Source organism: Myotis brandtii, unplaced genomic scaffold (genome assembly GCF_000412655.1).
Source record: "Myotis brandtii unplaced genomic scaffold, ASM41265v1 scaffold105, whole genome shotgun sequence".
Lineage (NCBI taxonomy): Eukaryota > Metazoa > Chordata > Mammalia > Chiroptera > Vespertilionidae > Myotis > Myotis brandtii.
This window is the reverse complement of record NW_005353538.1, coordinates 3546563-3562050: the sequence shown is the minus strand read 5'-3', so window position 1 is coordinate 3562050 and position 15488 is coordinate 3546563.

The following is a 15488-nucleotide window of genomic DNA, read 5'->3' as shown; positions in this document are numbered from 1 at the left end:
TTCTTTCTCAGGATCGCTGCAGCTATTCGGGGTCGTTTTTTGTTCCAGATGAATTTTTGGAGAGTTTGTTCTAGGTCTGTGAATTATGCTGTTGGTATTTTAATGGGAAGTGCGTTGAATTTATAGATTGCTTTGGGTAGTATGGACATTTTAATGATGTTGATTCTACCAATCCAAGAACATGGTATGTTCTTCCATCTCTTTATGTCTTCCTCTATCTCTTTTTTCAACGTCCTGTAGTTTTCTGAGTAGAGGTCTTTTACCTCTTTAGTTAAGTTTATTCCTAGGTAGCTTAATTTTTTTGGTGCGATGGTAAATGGGATTGCTTTTTTAGTCTCTCTTTCTGCAAGTTCTTGTGAGGGAAGATCAGGTGACAGAAGGGGTGGCTTGAGGAAAGGTTCACAGAGGAAGGGGTGTGGCGCCCCCATCTGCCGGCCGTGAGAGACAGAGCGAGCAAGGAAGGGGTGTTTAGGTGTTGCTGTGTCTTAGAATGAAGGTCCCTTTGGCATTGCTCAAGTGGCTTCACTGCAGATTGAGGTGATGTTTCCAAGCTTCTGGACTGTCTTTGCTCCTCTTGAATGTCACACTGCGGGCAGGGGAGGGGGGTGGGGGGAGAACATCAATGGGACAGAGTAGAGGAGCGCCTCTCCCACCTGGGAGTCAAGGTAGGCCCTGGGAGAAATCCTTCAAACTAAACCGTGGATGAGTAGATGCTAAGCCATCACGAGGAGGGGTGAGGAGAGAGGAAAGGCCAGGATACTCCAGGCAGCAGCAACAGCTCTGGGAGGCCTGAGGGCAGGCCCAGGATCTGCTCGTAGCTCAGTTGGCCTTTGGTAGGGACCGGAGGAGAGATGCGGCTGAGGGGTGGACGGGGACTCTGACAGGCCTTCTGAGCTGCAGGACAGCTCCTGGACCATGTCCAGTGGGCAATCAGGAGCCACTGGGGGCTGTAATCAGGGCAGTGATGAGGTCAGTTTGCATTTTAAACACTGTTCTGTGGGAAGTGGATTGGAATGAAGCGAAGTGAAGGCAGGCAGACTATGACGTAACTGGAATAGACCATGGCAGCTGGGCTGGGGTCCTGCAAAGAAAGTGGGAAACGGTGCTTGATTCTAATCAGCGGGAGGAGACGGGAAACAGAGCAAGCATCTAATTCAGTGCCGAGTCCCAGGCACCCTGCATGCTTCCCGTACTCAGTATAAATGCAATGAATATGTGTTGAATGAATGGATACCTGAACAAAAGGCCTAATAAACAAGTAAGTAAGCAAATAGAGGCAGGTAAATATTAGTTTGCTTAAACCTCATCTCTCCATTGCACAGTGTTCAAAAGAGTGGCTATCAATTTCTCAAGGCCTACTATGTGCTGGATAACAGTATTAGGTGCTTCCTAAGGACCCCTTCCAGGTTGAAGTGCCCCAATGACCAGTACCCCCACCCCAAGTTTGTATTATTGTGGTTAAAAGGGTACAACTGCTAATGAAGTGAGAGGTTGGAAAACATGACACTCAAGTTGCTAAACATTATTTAGTTCAATAGTCCACTAGTTATCTGCATCACCACCAACAAACATTTAGTGAGCACATACCACATATCAATGACAGTAGGGATACCAAGGAGAAGTGGACATGTTGCCTGTCCTAGGGGAACTCACCATCTGTGGGGAGAGAGAGGATGAGGGAGGACCCAGGCTTGTGTAAGAGTGTGTGCAAGGCTCAGAGTGGCCAATGTGTTCGGCACATCTACTGAGACTAGGGAGTGAGACCTGGGAGGGGAAGTGGCAGATGAGAATGGAAAGGAGGGGGGATGAGCACCTGAAATAGGGCAGTAGTAATGGGAACAAAGAGAAGGGGACAGAGATATTCCTTTTTAAAATATATATATATATATTTTTTATTGATTTCAGAGAAGGGAGACGGGGAGAGAGATAGAAACATCAATGATGACAAAGAGAAGGGGACAAAGAGGTTGGAGATGCCTCAGCGATGGGCCAGACAGGACGCTGACCATTTGGCTATGAGAATGGATGGACCACTCCCCAGCTGCAGGTACTGAGGATCTGGGGGCTTCAGCCAGAGCAGCCGCCCAACAGACCCTTGCTCCCTGCCCCGGCCCAGTATGGTTACTGAGTCATGTCATTGTCCCTCAGGGCCAGTGTCTCAGGGCAGCCCCGACCCGCTAGACACACACCGCTCCTGCTTCCTTTGCTGCTCCCCGTACCTGTCAAAATTCTCAAGTCTGATCAACCTACTTGCTCTCAAACCGAATAACTCTGTCTTTGGCTAAATAGAGAAGGAAGGATCGAGGGTCTGAAGAGACACTTATTTATCTCTTTACCAGCCAGTCTAATGAATAATTTCATGTTTGCAAAAGCTCATTTTGAAATGCGAAGACAAGAGATATATTGCCAAGGCAGCTCTAATACTGCGACATTAATTTTGCACTGAAAGATTTACTCAAAAATTAGATTTTACAATTTTAATGCCTCCATTCTTTTCTTTAAATAAGCTGTGAAATACAGTTAATTAGACTTAAACCCTGGAAGCTTAGACGGGTTGAGCTTTGGTGTGAGCTACAAAAGAAAGCAAGCTTTTTTACTTGCAAATTAAATCTAAATTCATTACATGCCTGAACCTATACCACTTGCAGGAATCCCACCGGCTGAGGAGGGTCTTCTGGGGGTGCCAGATGTCTCCCTACAGAGTCCGGCCGCAGAAAAGGTGGGAGCACAGGGAAGGGACACCGACGGGGGTGGGGGGGGGACAGAAGACATCTGGCAGTTGTCTTGAGCAATGAGAGGGCATCCTTTGGAACATCAGCCTGGAGAATTGCTCCTTCGGGAAAAGAAGTAATTAGAAAAAATAGGGAAGTGCTGTGTATCATGCTCCCTCTCAGAAAGCCACGAGGTTTGAAGAAATAAAACAAGCCAGCAAGTAAATAAAAATTGTTTTAACTTTGTTTCATTCAGAATGTCCCTTTTCGTTAAAACACCTGCTGTGGAGTCCATGCACTGCTCCACCAGGACCACTCTCCTCTCTGTGGACATGGCCTCGGAGGCCCCGCCCAGACCTTCTGCTCTCTTCCACCCCCATCTCTCATGTGCGTGTGAAACAGTCACATGCACACCAGCCCAGAAATACAAACCTGGACTCACAGCTGGCTGAGGAATCAGGGGGCCCAAGGTAGACACAGCACAGGTCCCAGCAAAGTGACCGTGTTTGCTTGGCGTCGCCTAACACGTCCATCAGAGACACAATCCCAGGTGTAAGGAAGCCAAGGGACAGTCTAGCCCACAGCTCTCCTGATGCTAGAATCCCGTCCACAAAACTTGGGTTGGGTTCATTCAGTGCTTGGTCCCATCTCAGGACAGGGAACTTGCTACTCCCAGAAGTCCATCTCCTCTCTGGACAGATCTGACGCCCTATGTAGATATAAGGCTGCCTCCTTGTAAGACTCTTCAGTGCCTGGAGGTGAACTTGTCCAAGAACCTTCTGGGTGGACTTCCAATGAGCTGGACTAGGAGCTCGCCCTCTCCCTGACTTTCTGAGTCAAAGACCCTCTTTCCAGCTACTGGTTCCTGATTCCATGGCCAAGTCCCTTTCCTTAGACCACTGCGTCCTCATCCTCTGGAGACCAGGGACTTGGTCCCAGAATCAAATGAAACCAATGGGTCCTCTTCCCAGAATCGCCCAATAGTAGAAGCTGCATACATGCCTTGAAGCCTGCCCCCCAGCCTGTCTGGGACTTCCTAGCGGAGGCATCATGATCTGATTGCTGGCCTTGACTAACTCTAACCAACCCCAAAAGAATTGTCTAAAAGTCCACTGTGCGCCTTCATCTGTGTCCTTTACGATTCAGGACACCATTCTTTCCGTGCACTGCCTGTCATTCTATTCAGGGCATAATTCATCTTTGGAGACAAATAATAAAAATATAACAATAATGATTCCACCTCACTTTTGTAGTTTAGAGCGTGGGGGCAGAACGGTATTAATTGGACCGTCACCAAAGCTCAGGTCATGGGGGTTATATTTTGCTTTTAACAAAGTAAACAACAGGCTTAAAAAACTTGCACAACATCCCCATAGGAGAGTGAAGAAACAGGTCCTCTTCATCCCACTGCAGTATCCTTAAGACACAGCGAGCTGCCGCCAAATGTAAACGCCACAGCCCCAGGTTTCATCTCGTACGCATAGCTCTCAGTGTCACAGAGCGGACAGCAGGCTCTTTACTCCCCGAGTAACGAGTGAAAGGACCTACATGCTATTTGTATGTTACAGCATGAAGAGCAGTGCTTGGGCTTTTAAAGTACCGGGTCAGCACCGGTGTTGAAGTTGCAGCGACATGGCTGAGCAAGGTGCTCCACCTTGGGAACTGACAGCGGAGCCCGCTCACGGAGCTCCTGGGAGGACCGGAGGAGGTCACGCACCGAGGGCAGGGCACAGGGTGCACCTCGGAGTTAGACTGGAGAGGAACGGGCGCCCAGGAAGCCAACTCCGTCTTCCTGGGAGAGGTAAGAAGAAAACTGGGCTCAGGGAGGGGCTGAGTGTGGGTCTGTGGCAGACAGAGGAGGCCTACGAAAAAGTGTCCAGGCAGGAAAGTGTGAAGACGGTTGGAGGTGGGGGTGGGAAGGTATAACTAAGCTCGGTCTTGAGCAGTAGATGCTGCGTGGGTAGAGGAAGCGGAGAGTAGAAAGAAAGGCAGAGTGGGGCTTTGGAGTCTGGGCTTCTTTCTGAGGCCCCTGGGAGTCCCTGAGGGTGTTGGAGGGAACGGGGTAAAGGATGGTGGCTGGTCCATTGACTAGTGATGGAGGCAGGGGAGACTGGAGAGTAGACAGCTCGGGAGGCTCCCGCAGTGTCCTGGGTGATGGAGATGTAAATTAACTGCTTGCATCTCGTTGGACCATAGCAAGATGGCCCGCCTTATCCCGTCCCAGGGGCCCTCCCTCCTCACCGTGAGTACCCTGGGCAGCATTACTGGGGCGCCCATTCCAGGATCCCCATTCAAACAGCCTGACTTGTAACACAGTTCTAACCTTGGGCTGGGATAGTTCTGAACTCTTGCCTTCCTGGGGACTGGACCCCTGCCCCGGGGATCCACCCACCCCCGATACTGGACCCCTGCCCCGGGGATCCACCCACCCCCGATGTAACTCACCATGAAAACAGCAGTATGACGGCAGCTTTCCCTGGTCTCAAGTTCACTCCCAGGGCTGTGCAACCTACTGCCCACCACAGGCAACACACCGTGCCGAATGCTGCGGAGGGTGTGGAATTGGGTGCAAAAAGTTCATGGCCTTCAGGAAGCTTGCAACCCAGTACAGAGGCTGAGCCGTGTGCAGGACCGACAGTGATACAGGGTCAAGGTGATTCAAAGAGCTTTGGAGAACAGCCCTAGCTAAATAGCTACGACTGGTCCTCAAAAAATGGCCTGAAAAGCATGCTAGGTCTCCATTTATTTGGCCAATGTGACCATCCCCATCTGAGCATTAGTCATCGTCCCCTCCCCTCCCTGCCCCCAATCTGTGAAGGAGCAGCTGCCTGCTCTCCCATCTCTGCTGCTCCATGCCTGCTTATCCCCAATGTAGCCACTGAAGTACACCTCCCCCTCTTAGGTCTGCAAACACACCCACAGTGGAATTGTGGGGGGAGTGGAGGGGAACCTTTCCCTGAAAACAAAAGAAAAATGCCAAGGACTATAAAAAGAAACAAGTTTGCAGAGTGTTTGCTTCTCATTGCAAATTAAACGTTTAGCCAAATATTGACTTGGCAGCCACAGCCCCTGAGGACCCCCAGGCCCTGGATTCCTCTGGTCATTTCACCTTTTCTTAGCTGAATGCTAGGAGGTGCTTGCATTTCTCTCCAAACAGGTTAGGCCAGCCCTGCCCTCAGGTCTTGGGAATCCTCAGTGACCTGGTCTCTCTCACTTGGTCCCTAGTTCCTCCCATGGGGTCAGAGCTGCTGCTCTGACACCCTCGTCCTGTCCCCCGGGCCCATCTCATCGGGATGTGCTCTCAGCCCTGCCCAGCCTGGGCCTCCCCAAACCGACAGATCTCCCTTTGCTTCCGCTCGGCTTCTGCCTTATTGTTCCCCCCCACCTCGCTCTCATCGGCTTCCAGGCAGCCTTCAGAGCCAGCACCTCTTTCCCTGGCAGAGCCATGCTGCCACCTAGGATTCGGTGCCCCCGTTAGCAGCCCCTAGATCTCCAGGCCGTCCAGTCCAGGCCCTGCCATTGCCAGGGTCACAAGTCAGGGAGTCTCCTACCAACGGGTCCTAAAGGAAAAGTGGCCATCAGTCTCACAGATTTATTTTTCTTTCTTTCTTTTACTCATTCTCCCTCCCTCTCTCCCTCCCCACCCCCTTTCTCTCTCTCTCACCCCCCGAATCCACCACTCTCCCTTCCAGTCTCCTTGGTTACCCACATTCTTATTGATGCCAGATCAGGGGTTACAGGATGGTGCTGGCACGAATCTTCTTCAAAAGAGAAAGACGAGCAAGGGAGCGGCAGCGAGGAAAGGAGGCGCCCTGCCTCCCCTGCACCCCCTGGCTCTCCTCCCCGGCTGGCTGTCTCTAACCCTAGGCCACAGAATTCATCGCTCACTCTGATTCAATGGGACAGTTATTTTATATTATTAAAATAAGAGGTTATCATCACCACCAATCTCCATCTCCTTTCCAATCTCATCTGAAAAGCAGGCATTGCCTCTTGCTCCCAGACCCCTAATTCTCTCAGCCTCGGCTGCTAAATCATTTAACCTGGCAAAGTGTCGGCAGATGCATTTTACATGAGAGAAGGGAGATGGCCCGCTGGGCTGGCTGGAGAGGCTGAGAAGAAATAGCTGAGGTGTGGCCAAGGGTCAAAGCAGACTTGGATGGGATGCGGGGTCAAGAAGGGTGGGGTCTCCTCCCTCTCCCTCCTTCTTGGGGGACAAGAGCACCAGCCTGGACCCCCTTTGCAGAGAGGTTACTGAAACCCAAAAAGACACCAGTCGCAGGGCAGTCAGTGATCACCAGGCCACGAGCCTCCCTGGACTCTAAGCCCGAGCGGTACCGTGCAGGGCCTTCCAGGCCCCGGGACTGAGGTGAGATCAGGATTCAGCGTGAACTGTGCCCCGGACAATCACCCGTTGTCGCCTGAAGTCCACGTGGAAGAGGCCTCCTGAATTCTCTCTGGCAGCCCTGTGGTTGGGAGCGAGAACAACTGGGGAATCGAAGTGCCTGGTGAGACGCCCCGGCTGGGGACCAGGGGAAGCTTTGGAGTGTCCCAGGCTCCCGGGCAGGCTGGGCCCTCCTCCCAGACCATGTCCCCTGCCCAGCAGCGACATGAGTGCCTCGCAGCTGTGCTAACGAGAATGCTCTCCCCCAAACAACAGATTAATTGATTTTAAACTTTTAATGCCAGATGCTCGGTGGAAGCATTTTAATAATCCTCGCGTCGGAATTAATCATGTGTCCTGGTCTGCAGGGAGGCGGGTATAGCCCTGCAGAGGCGGGTGGAAGAAGCTGCATCTCCTATTCCCTCCTCCCGGCTGGTCTCTAATTACAGGCTGGGCCCCTGAGGGTGCAGGGGGCAGCAGGCACAGGCTATGACTGGGTGTGAGGGGAATGGCCCCTGAGGGGCAGGAAGTCCGTTAGCTGAGCCCTGCTTCCTTGCAGCCCAAGGCCAAGGTGGGGTACAGCCTATTCCAGAGGCTCCCCATCAGCCAGGCCACAGTGGACTCCAGAGCCAGACATGCTTGCTCAGCCCCAGGACTCGGCCTCCTTTTTCCTGGGAACGAGACGCCTGCTGGTGAATTTCTCTCTTTTTTATTCCAAGGAACTTCAAAAGAATCCACTCCTCTGAACGTGGGAAGGAGAGAGGGAAAGGTCTCCTCCAGTGAAATCGGGGTTTCTCCCCGCTGCTCCCCTCCCCCCCTGCAACATGTCTTGCTGCCTCTGCTGCCTCCTTGGCTCAGTCCCCTCAGCAGCCTCTGCTGCCCTGCACCGTAGCCTCTCCTCTCACCCTGTCCTGGGCTCTGGATCCTTTCTCCTCCTCGATCCAGAAGCCCCTGAATTCCTCCCTTGTGTCTCCAAACTTCCGTCCTCCGCATCTCTCTCCTCCTCGGTACCAGCTCTCTGTCCCTGGTTCCTCTCACTCGGCCTCTGGCACGGACAGTGTGCCTGGCCTGTCACCATCACAAGTCTGCTCTGTACAACCCTCCTGTGCAGGGGAGACTGTTACCTTTGTTTACAGAGGGGTGAGCTGAGCTAGGGGATGTTACATCGCGTGTCCACAGCGGCATTGTACCGCCTCCAGCCACCCCATCCTACAGGGGTGGACTGTGCGCATAACGACACCTACAAGCTCCCAGGCAGGGCTGCCAGACCACCTGGGTACACTTGTGAAGTGGCAACAGGAAGCTCATGGCCGGGGTGAACCTGTCTGGGCACCTTCGCCTCCTGCTGACTGAGCCAAGCAAGTCCACATCTTTTGAGAGTCACTCCAATGACGGGGGACGGCACAGCTCCCACCTCACCCCTCGGCCCTCCCCCCCCCCCCCCCCCCCCCCAGCAGCCCTGCAGATGCTGAGCTCTGCGCAGGCCGGGCCTGCCAGTGACCTCCACCGCCTAGAAGTCCAGCCCTAAAGGAATACCTCTCTGGGGCGACAGGCACACTCTGTCCCTTTTAATGCTGAACACCCTTGGGCTCCCCTGCTCCCCTGTGCCCCGCTGTCAAAGCTAAATCGATACTCCCTTTCTTCTCTGCAAGAACATCTCAGTAATCCTAATTGGTCACTATGGCAACCCAGCTTCAGCTCCTCGCGGCCTCAATGAAGAGACAGAAGGATGAGAGGGTGAGATGGAGGTTAAGCCTCCTTATTGTATAATGCTCTGCCTTTGATATCACCTAGATCCACATGCTAAGTACCTGGAAAGAAACAAAATCCCGTGTAAATTAGAATGATACCATCCAATCCCCTGCTATGTCCTCGCTCATAGCCGCCGATAGGCCATTGTCTGAGCCGCTGGCCTGACCCCCTCCGCCCGGCGCTAACGAATCTGGTGGGTCACTTTCATCAGGGAGGACAGGCTCGGGCTGCGGATCCTGCAGCCCCCACCCCCTCCAGGAGGGCCCAGGAGAGGAGGCAGGACGACTGCGTGGAGCCTCGCCCTGTGCTCTTCCTGAGAAAAGAATCACAGGCCGTCCACTCCATTTCCCAGCAGGCAGGTCACCCCCGCTTGGATGGGGCACCCTAAAAGCCCCAGTCCTGCGGCGGGCTCAGGGGTAAAGTTCCCATCTCTCTCTCTCTCTCTCTCTCTCTCTCTTTCTCTCACACACACACACACACACACACACACACACACACACACACACTCCTGCCTGCAGATGTCTTCCCATCCAGCTACCCCCTTTGCCTTCAGCGCAGCCTCACGGGCTGAGCTGCACACAGTGACTCCATACCCCGCTGTGCCAGGGTGGAGGCTGGTGCTGCAGCTGCGGCCACATTCACAAACAACCCGGGGCCCCTATGCCTCTGCCCCCGCCCTGGGCCCCTCCAGCTCTGCCCCTGCCCTGTGTGCCCCTCCGGCTCTGCCCCCGCCCTGTGGGCCCCTCCGGCTCTGCCCCCACCTTGTGTGCCCCTCCAGCTCTGCCCCTGCTGTGTGTGTGCTCAGAGCCTGACTTCTCCATCACCAGGAGAGGCGGATTCGGGCTTTTTCTCCAACCCACCGCCCTGCTTTTCTCCACCTACCCCACGTGGCGTTTCTAACCAGTCTCCCACCTGCTGCAACAGAAGACTGCGGGTTCACCTTATACCCCCGGGGGGCACAGGCTGACCAGCCGTCTACCTGCAAAGGGCAGGACCAGTGCGGCCTCTCCTGCTGAGCAGAGTTTCCCGCCTGGAGGAGACCGTTGCCGGAGCTCCTCCGAGTTTCCCTGGGGGTGGGGGGTCCTCGCCCCTGGGAAAGGAGGCCCGTGGACACTGCTCTTTCCTGCTGATAAACAGAATGTGAGACAGCCTCGGCCGTGCGGCTCTCGCGTCTGCCCCTGCATGACCTCTCCACCAGCACACGCAGACCTCACCGGGTACCAACGCTGCTCAACACCCCGGCTTCCCCTGCTTCCTGCCAACTCACTCTCTCAACCTCCCTTCTGGCCCCTCAGAGGACCCGTTGCCATGTTCTGGCACCTTTAGGGCTACAGAGAAGTGTTCCCATTGTCTTATCCAGAAAGGATTGGAGATAGAGGTCGGCTCCGGGCATCTGGGAGCAGAAGGCAGCGTGGAGTGCAGGAGGAGACGCACCTTGGAGGCAGGCAGATGGGGTTTCAGAACCTGGGGCATATCACTCGGCACCTATGAGCTCAGCTTCATGGAGGCCGTCACGTCTGGTGTGCAAGGTCCTGTGAGGAGAGGTGATGAAGCCCGGGGAAGGCTTTCTATGTGAAGAAGCGTGCGTCCACCGTAAGGACTGTCATCATCACAGCGGGACGTGGGCCCGCGTGCTCCTGGCCGTGGGTGGATGACCGTCACGTTTCTCCCCTCATCGAGCCTGTTCAGGGACAGGAAGGGTCCTAGTCCCTGTCAGCCTGTGGCCCTTGCATTCTTGCCTTCATGCCCCCCATTGCTGGCACAGGATAGAGACTCAGAGAGGGAGTCTTCTGTCCACTGGCCCGTAGATGGGGCAGCCACATGCTCTCAGACTAGCACAGGGTGGCTGTCTTCACCTCTGAGCCCCATCCCAGCTGCCTGGGACCACACCTCAGCCCCCTCACAGAGGACAGTGCTCCCATTAGTGATTTTTGATCAGGAATGGAGGCGTAGGCACCTGTCGGATACACCATCTGAGCCCCAGCGGCTCCTGCCCCATAGACAAAGCAAGCATTGCATTTACCCCTGTGACACCAACGAGAACACGGAGGCAAGAAGGTGGAGTGACTTCTCCAGGCCCTGGAGCTGGTGAGCTGCAGGTCTGAGACTTCTGATTCCCACACTCAAGCCTGTGCTCCCTCTGCCGCCTGCCTCCTGGCACCTGCGAACCCCCTGGCCCACTCCTCGCTCCTCTGCAGGGTAAACACTTGAAGAAGGCTTTTCGCTCAGGGGGCATGTGGAGTGGAATATGGGGTCAGGGCTCATCTGCATTTTGGCGACAGAGGCTGGGGAGAGCACAGGGGCCCCTTGATGGGAGTGAGTGGATGTCGGAAGGAGATTATAACAGTCATGGATGTGGCTTGTCAGGCTGCCATCAGCAGACGCCTCTTCCAATTGAGTAGTGGCTTGTATTTGCAGAATAGGGGATGCCGGATGCACTGACTGCACTGAGAGAGCGTGGGACGCCCTGGCAAAGGCGCCCAGCGCCGTGGAGGCAGTAGTTTAACCTCCGGGGGTCTAGCCATCGGAGTTCCTGGAGCCAAGGACAACAGACAAGGCAGCCTGCATCTAAGAAATGAACGGAGACGTGAAAGTCCTAAGTAGCTAGTTTGGAATTCAAAAGTTGCTTTCCTGTAGACAGTGCTGTAGAACTAGCATGCATTGAGCCCTACTATGTGCTGATGGGTTCGAGGCATTCCATTCGAATTATCCTTGTTACATCATCAACTGATTATAACCTGACCAGATGGGAGTGGCAGACACTGGCTGTTGGTCACCAGCTCATAACTCTTTCTTCTCAGGCTCATAGTCCCTGCGCAGCCTTCCTTGATGAGGTGCAGCCACGTGACCACAGAATGCAGGGGACATTGACCAGATGGGAGTGGCAGACACTGGCTGTTGGTCACTAGCTCGTAACTCTCAGGCTCATAGTCCCTGTGCAGCCTTCCTTGATGAGGTGCAGCCACGTGACCACGGAATGCAGGGGACAGCATGTGCACCCCCTCCTAAGTGGCCCGGAACATGCCTCCTGCCTGCTCCTTTGTGGGCCCTCTCTTCCTTCACCTGTCTGCCTGGTCCGGCGAAGTCTCCCAAGCTCTAGGGAATTACATCCACTAAATGGGAGGATCCAGGGTCCCTGAATGACTGCCTGGAGCCAAACCCCACGACTGGCCTCTGTTGAAACATGGCCTGAGTGAAAAATAAAACGTCATTGTGTTAAGCGGTGAGAGGTGGTGGATTTTGTTACTGAAGCTCACCCACCCTAACTAACTCCGTAAGTACCAGTATATGTCAACAGCTCCCTTTCCACGGGAGAAACCGAGGCTCAGAAGTGTTCCATGCCCACGTTCCATGCCCACGACGCCACGATTCAAAGGGAGGTATGTCAGACTTTAAAGCCAGGAATTTTCCATGCTGCCCACCACAATTGGTGGCCAGCTTTCTAGTCCAGCCACAAAAGTCTACTTTATCAACAAAATACCCCCTGCGTTTTTCAACCCTCCTCAGCCATTGCCCACAGCAGTTTCTGTGGAACAAGGATTGAAGCTCCAAAACTGACTCTGAGACCACACCCTCTGCACCACCACACGCCCCGCCCACAGGTCTGCTGTACTCCAGGCCTGAGCTTAAGAACCGCCTCTGTCAGGTGGGAGTTGCTCTCTCAGCTGCTCCCCAAGGACTCTGAGTCCGGATAGAAAAGCAGTTTTGCCCTGGGAATGAGGGGCTCCCACTCCCCAGTTCTCTCTCTACCCCAAATCCCTCTCCTCCTTGCCCCTCCTCGTGACCTCTTCTCTTTGACTGCCCACATACTTTCTCACTCCTTTATCTAATTTAGCTCCCAAGTCCCTCACTGCTGCTTGTTTATTACAAAGAACACGGCACTTTCCCAGGTCCTGTCTTCAAATGCTTACATTCCAGATGCCCCCTTCCACCCAACGCACACACAGGTCCTTAGCAGAAAGTGCCCCCTTGCTACCAGCCTGCCCTAGAGGGATGGGTGAGTGCTACAAACACCCACTGGAAAGCCTGTCTCATAGCCTGCTTCTGCCATTTCAGAACAGAATCTAATCCAGGCTTTGCCTGCAAGCGAGTCTGCTGTCCGTGGTGCTGACCTGGGAGGCTCGGGCTGGTCATCCTTCTTCTAGTCACCATTCAGCCAGGGAATTGATCACCTCACCGTGCTCTGCTCTGAGCCTCACGCCACTCGTCGACAAAAAGGAATTATTAACAGTACTTACCTGGCACAAAGAGTTCAGTAAATGGTAGTATTTATAATAATTATGCTGCTATTCTCCAGGCCCACATCTCCTATCTATTCACTGCCACTTCCCAGACATATTCTTCCGCCCCAAATCCATTGCTAAACAGTATTTGGGTAAGTGATGCCACCTCATTTTCCTTCCCACACTTCCCTGTAGCATGAACACAGGCTTTCCAAGGTGTTTTGCTCTGACATTGAAAGAGAAAGGGGAGTTAACAAAACAACTAACTGGTTTCACTGGCTGAAATATGAGCAGAGCTCACTCCAGAATCTTTCCACTTTGATTATATCCCTTCATTAATTCATCTCTTGGATCCTCATTTGGGAACAAGAACCAAACTCATGCACCTTTTTTTAACAAATGGAATGTGGTGGGTTGATTTTTTTTTTTTTTTTTGCCCCAATCTTTCACCCTCCCTGCATCCACATTGGTTTTTACAATTCTTCATCATTGGAAATGGGCTGACTCCATAATTGAAGGAGGGGTAACTTAACTTTGGGTTTGCACATTTGAGGCTTGGAGGCCACATAATGAAGCAGAAGTGACAGTGAGCCAGTTCTAAGCCGAGCCCATTCTAGATGAGCCACATCTCAGCTAACCTGAGGAGCATGAGTGATAATAAGTGATATTTGTTTTAAGCCACTAAGTCTGAGAGTGGATTTGTTACATGGCATTATGTGGACAATAGCTCACCAACACACTGAGGAAAACACATAATGGATATTTTTATCATCTTCATGGTTTATGAAGTTCAGCATCTCACCTTCTCTGAGCCTTAAGTCTTCTTCTATAAAGTCTAGATAACAATGTCTGGATATTTATACAAGTTGGATCCCACCTTCCATGTCTCACAAAGGTCGTGGTTGGTTTCCACTGGCATAACGGGGGGAGACCACAGCAGTGAGTTAATCAGCAGCACAGAGATAAAGGAGAATGATTATTAGGGGCTGACAGCCATAATCCTCCGACACCCTGTACCCCCACCCTCTCTAGCCCTATGTACTCAGTTAAATGGAACACCCGAGGGCTAAGCGTGAGTCTTTGGTCCACAAAGGTTCTGGTAAAATCAATTCTCTTCCAGGCTGGTACTTAGAACTGTCTCCTTCATATTTGACCAGAAAATTCAACTGAATTCCTCAATTTGGGGAAGAGGAAGCCCTGATTCTACCCTATCATATCCAACGCCGAATGCACTTCGCCACACACCCATCAGAGTCTCCAGCCTCCGCGGAAGGCTATCTCCACGATCTCCACTTTGGAGAGCTCTGACTGTAAGAAAGCGGTTCCTTATCTCCCCTAACCCCCAGACGAGGACAGTTTCCTAGGTATAAGCTTCTCATGGCATCTACAGTTTCCCTTCAGAGCTTATATTGCAGAGTACAACATAAAAGCTGTTTGTGTGATAATGTTCAATGTCTGTCTCTCACACTGCACTTCCAACTCTTTAGTACCTAGCATGGTAACAGTAAATCCATAGGCATTCAGACTAAATAAATGAACAAACTGTTTTTAATATTATTTAACAATCTCTTATAATAGTTACTTAGTGGAGATTGACTCAATAATGAATGAATGAATGAATGAATGAGTGAATAAATGAACAGAGGATGGTGTGTCTTCCGGAATGTCCTTGCTGCCAACTGGTATTAATTCTATCACTTGAGGGTCCACCAGAACAAGCCTCCTTCCTGTATCAGCCCCTCACACTTCACAGGAGTTGAGAGCTGACTCCGGAGAGATTTCTGATTAGGAGACAAAGGATTGAGAGTGAAGAATTTACAACTCATATAGCAGACATTTATTGAGTATATGTTATATGTCAGACACATTTGTGGGTATTAGGGATACAACAGTAAGAATAACAGACCAAAATAAATCCCTTCCCTCATATTGTTTATTCTCTAATGGGAGGAGAGAGATAATAAACAAATAAACAAGTACAGCACCGAGTGTGTTAGACGGTGATAAATGCAATGGATAAAGTAACGCAGGGAAGGGGAATAAAGAAGGCCGCTGCCTTAAGTGAGATGGTCAGGGAAGGCCTTTTTGAGAAGCAATTTGCACAAAGATCTGAAGCTGGGGGGGGGGGGGGGGGGGGGGGGGGGGGTGGTCCTGAGTGGAGCGTGCGTGAACGGGCCATGAAGAGGGGTGGAGGCCAGTGTGCCTACATCAGAGTGAACAAGGGAGAGAAGAGTCGAGGTGAAATCAGAGGGGCGCAGGGAGACGTGCAGCCATGTAAGGACCTTGGTCCTCTGAGTAAAAGGAAAACAATTGGCTCATTTTGAGCGGAGCAGGGGTTAGACTGTGGGCCGGCAGGGGCAGGCGCAGAGCAGTTAGAGGATGTCACAATCATACGAGACAGTGATGGCAGGCTGGCCG